Source organism: Leuresthes tenuis, unplaced genomic scaffold (assembly GCF_036924035.1).
Source record: "Leuresthes tenuis unplaced genomic scaffold, fLeuTen1.0.hap1 SCAF_21, whole genome shotgun sequence".
In the NCBI taxonomy this organism is placed as follows: Eukaryota; Metazoa; Chordata; class Actinopteri; order Atheriniformes; family Atherinopsidae; genus Leuresthes; species Leuresthes tenuis.
This window is the reverse complement of record NW_027325375.1, coordinates 12,580,131-12,584,952: the sequence shown is the minus strand read 5'-3', so window position 1 is coordinate 12,584,952 and position 4,822 is coordinate 12,580,131. Positions and strand designations below refer to the sequence as shown.

General features: G+C 41.8%; 2 non-coding genes across 2 annotated transcripts; both read left to right on the top strand.

Moving 5' to 3' along the window:
* The first annotated feature begins 2,289 nt into the window (after positions 1 to 2,289).
* On the top strand, positions 2,290 to 2,403 carry LOC140280671 (U5 spliceosomal RNA). The gene has a single exon (XR_011909606.1). It is a non-coding gene; the product is annotated as a U5 spliceosomal RNA (small nuclear RNA).
* Positions 2,404 to 2,711: 308 nt separating this feature from the next.
* On the top strand, positions 2,712 to 2,895 carry LOC140280453 (U2 spliceosomal RNA). The gene has a single exon (XR_011909420.1). It is a non-coding gene; the product is annotated as a U2 spliceosomal RNA (small nuclear RNA).
* Positions 2,896 to 4,822: the final 1,927 nt, after the last annotated feature.

Below are 4,822 nucleotides of genomic sequence, written 5' to 3'. Positions count from 1 at the left end.
ATTCTCACCCACTCTTATCCGAAGACCTCTCCTCCTACTTTGGTTAATATATAGTCGGGCATTCGAACCTTTTCTTACCCGCTTTTTACAAATTATGGTCGAAGATTCACACCTACTTGCAGCCGAACACCTCCGCTCCCGCTTTTGATGGTGTATAGTCGGGCTTTCGAGCCTTTTCTTCCCCGGTTTTTACAAATTATGGTTGGACATTCAGACCTTGCAGCCGAAAACCTCCGCTCCCTCTTTTGATCATACATTGTCAGGCATTCGCACCTACTTGCAGCCGAATACTTCCGCTCCACCTTTTAGTGATGTATGGTTGGCATTTGCACCTTTTCTTACCCTTTCTTACCCTACTGATTGCTTAAGATTAAGTTGTTTTTTCTCAAACTACAACATTTTTTTAATTGTTGAAACTTGATTTGAAGTGGATAAATAAGGAGGACAAACAGTTTTAAGTCAGGCTGATAGAAGGAATTAATTTTATAGCAAAATCTGTATTTCGTCATATGTCGAGAGATGCTTATTGCTGAAGAAGTTCTTTCTCATTCTACAAAGTACAACGTTGTTTATCGTTGAAACTTGATTAGACATGAATAAATATGAAGGACAAAGCAGTCTTAACTTGGTTAGAGTCAAGGAATTCGTTTTATAGGAGAATCCGAATTCGTGCATAAGTCGTAAAATAGAGCTTATTTTCGGATTCCTGAAGAATGAGTCTGGTTCTTTCTCATAATACAAAGTTTGTTGTTTATTGTTGAAACTTCATCAGAAGTGAAGAAATAAATGAATGCCTATCAACAAATGTGGGATCTAAACTCTAGTGCTTCCTCTAAAATAATTTCCTTTCTCAATTCAGAAATGTGTGTGTGTAAGTCACAACACCCGTGACACCAAAACGGCTTTCTTTTCTCTCTTTTCTCTACACTCTGCACTGTGAGCACACACACCAAATCAGAAAGGCTTTTTTCTCTCTTTTCTACATTATGGACTGTGGGGACACAAAACCGCTCTCTCTTTTTTTTTTGATTGTGTGCCAGGGCGTTGTCTCACGTATTAGATTATGCTTACGATACGAATGGGTTTATCAGTCACATCAGAATCCATACATACTGATCCTCCCGTAATAAAATGGTCGGATCTTATCAAACACACTTTGTTTCTTGTGACAATCAAGTCAGCGAAACAGCGCTGACAGCACGTCAAGACACTGAATCAAGATTGCCACAAGAACTCATAAGTTTGGCAGTATTGCTCTGCCGTCAGCAATCATACACCCATTTTATTTTCGTGAGACATGTGCAGGCACCTGTTCATCTACTGTTCTATCACTATGAATTAGTTTATCTATTATCAATAAGGATACTTCTACAACTACTATCAAAGTATGTCCAGACTTCTTATGTTGTCAGTTGCTATATATGAATAAGTGGGTAGCTACTGACAAGCATTAAGCATGTCAAACAGCCCAAACCTATAACATTTCAGGACACACCACACAGTTAACAACCACAGTGAAGTGTCAAAGCCCAAACATGTAACATTCAATAGGACACTTACACAACACATTCAAATCAAACAGTCAGACAACATACAAGAACATATACCCCAGCCGGCATTGCTCCCTGCCTATTTTCCTACAGCTCACTATGTGTGCGCACACCTTTATTCACAAACTCTTCAACTTATACTCTTTTACCAAAGCTGCTACAGCTCGATTTTGGCTATTTCGGTGAATTTGACATCTGCCTTACATGTAACAGATTAGCGGTTTAGCAGTTTTAATTTAGTTTGAGTGAAGGAATTCATTTTATAGCAAAATCCGAAATCGTGAAGAACTCATGAAAGTAAGCTTATTCTCGGATTCCTGAAACTTTAGATTTGCTCTTTCTTTTACTGCAAAGTACAACGTTGTTGTTTTTTTTTGTTTAAATCTTTCTAGACATGGTAAATATGAAGGACAAAGCAGTTTTAACATAGTTTGAGTGAAGGAATTCATTTTATAGATAAAATCCCAAGAGTCTGCTGAGAAAAGAGAGTGAATGCGAAGTAGACTTTAACACGGCTCTGGGAGCGAGCCGAGTGTCGGCTAACCGGGAGAATTGCTTGAAAGAAACGCGACACCGAATGAGCGGTCAGAACAAAGCCTCAATACGGTGTTCCCGTGGTGTTTTTGTTGCTGCCTTGTCGATTGCACAGGGGCAAGCGTTTCAACCAAGCAGCGCTCACCATGGGGAAGGTGGCTATGGCAACTAGCCTGATGCCCTGCTCCCGCAGTGACGGATAATCGTACTCTGGTTTCTCTTCATAACATACAAGTCTTTCGCCTTTTACTAAAGACTTTCGTGGAGAGCAGCACTAATGAGTTGTTTCTATTTTTGGCAGGCTTTACCTTTGCGGGTGAAGCCCTTTCTGTCTGTGCAAAAGAAATCTTGTTACTGTGCAGAGTGACTTCTCTGAGTAGAGTCGCCTTACTTGTTGCGATTGTGCCGATATTCGAAGCTGGAGTGCAAAGTTGTTGCTTGAATGGTGCTTGCTGGAGCACGCGGGAGTGCAAAGTTATACCATTTAAAAGGGCTGAAGAGTGCTCAGTGCAGCGGGTGGGCGGAGGTGCAACGTGACACTCTGGCCACCTATGGCCATAAAAAGAACACTATTACAAGTGCGCATTGTGCCAGCAAGGGCCCTCGGACCTGAAACAGTGGACAGTTATCGCTTCTCGGCCTTTTGGCTAAGATCAAGTGTAGTATCTGTTCTTATCAGTTTAATATGTCCTCTATACGAGGACTACATATTAAATGGATTTTTAAGAATAGGAGTTGAAAAAGAAGCTTGCTCCGTTCACTCCAAGCATCGACCCAGTACTGCAGTGCCGCTGGGAACGGTGCGCTCTTCTCTGCTCTTGTGAAAAAGCAAACAGCGGTGCAGGATGGAAGTTTCAGGGAGCCCAAGATGAAACTTTCTTTTAATCTGCTGAGAAAAGAGAGTGAATGCGAAGTAGACTTTAACACAGCTCTGGGAGCGAGCCGAGTGTGGGCTAACCGGGAGAATTGCTTGAAAGAAACGCGACACCGAATGAGTGGTCAGAACAAAGCCTCAATACGGTGTTCCCGTGGTGTTTGTTTGTGTTTGTCACTTGGTCAGCCGAGGAGCAAGGGGGGGGAGCAAGCGTCTCAACCAAGCAAATCTCACCAAGTAGGAACAATCGGGCCCTATTCGATGGCTGCAACACCTGAAAGAGATATTGATGCGAGACCCGATCAAAAGCTTTTTCAAAGTCTAAATTTAAGATGACAAGCCGGGTGTTTCTGTCTCTAGCGTAATCAATGATGTCTCGAATCAGTACGAGGCTGTCGGTGAGTTGTCTCTCTGAGATGGCACAAGCCTGGTCTGGGTGAATTACCTCCTCTAAAACAGAGGACATCCGTGTCGTTAAAACCTTGCTAAAAAGTTTACAGTCAAAGTTTAAAAGTGTGATGGGCCTCCAATTCTTTAGGTCAGTCTTATAATTTTTATCAGAAGTGAAGAAATAAATGAATGCCTATCAACAAATGTGGGATCTAAACTCTAGTGCTTCCTCTAAAATAATTTCCTTTCTCAATTTAGAAATGTGTTAGAAAAGGTAAAAATGCCGGTCCATACATCATCAAAATCGGGAGAGGTGGTGTTCAGCTGCAAGAAGGTCTAAATGTCCATCAATAATTGCTAGAAAACATGAAAGAAAATTTTCGAAAATCAAACCACACATGATCATAAGTGGGAGAGGAGGTGTTCAGCTGCAAGAAGGTGTGAATGTCCACCCATAATACCTGAAAAAATGGTAAAAAAAAAAGGTGCGAATGCCCAACCATACATCATCAAAAGCAGGAGTGCATGTGTTCGGCTACAAGAAGGTGTGAACGTCCAACCAAAGTTTGTAAAAAGCAGTTAAGAAAAGGTTCGAATATCCAACCAAACATAATCAAAAGCGGGAGCAGAGCTGTTCGACTGCAAGTAGGTGTGAATGTCAGATCATAATTTGCAAAAAGCTGATGAGAAAGGGTGAGAATGCCCGACTATACACCATCAAATGCGGGAGCGGAGTTGTTCGGCTGTGAGTAGGTGTGAATCTCCGACCATAATTGCTGAAAAATGTGTTAGAAAAGGTAAGAATGCCGGTCCATACATCATCAAAAGCGAGAGAGGTTGTGTTCGGCTGCAAGTAGGTGTGACTGTTCGACTAAAGTTTGTAAAAAGTGGGTAAGACAAGGTGCGCATGCCCGACAATGTATGATCAAAAGCGGGAGCGGAGGTGTTCAGCTGCAAGAAGGTCTACATGTCCATCAATAATTGCTAGAAAACATGAAAGAAACTTTTCGAAAATCAAACCGCACATGATCATAAGTGGGATAGGAGGTGTTCAGCTGCAAGGTGTGAATGTCCACCCATAATTCCTGAAAAATGGGCAAAAAAAAGGTGTGAATGCCCAACCATACATCATCAAAAGCAGGAGTGCATGTGTTCGGCTACAAGAAGGTGTGAACGTCCAACCAAAATATGTAAAAAGCAGTTAAGAAAAGGTTCGAATATCCAACCAAACATAATCAAAAGCGGGAGCAGAGCTTTTCGACTGCAAGTAGGTGTGAATGTCAGATCATAATTTGCAAAAAGCTGATGAGAAAGGGTGAGAATGCCCGACTATACATCATCAAATGCGGGAGCGGAGTTGTTCGGCTGTGAGTAGGTGTGAATGTCAAACCATAATTGCTGAAAAATGTGTTAGAAAAGACTAGAATGCCGGACCATACATCATCAAAAGCGGGAAAAGTGGTGTTCGGCTGCA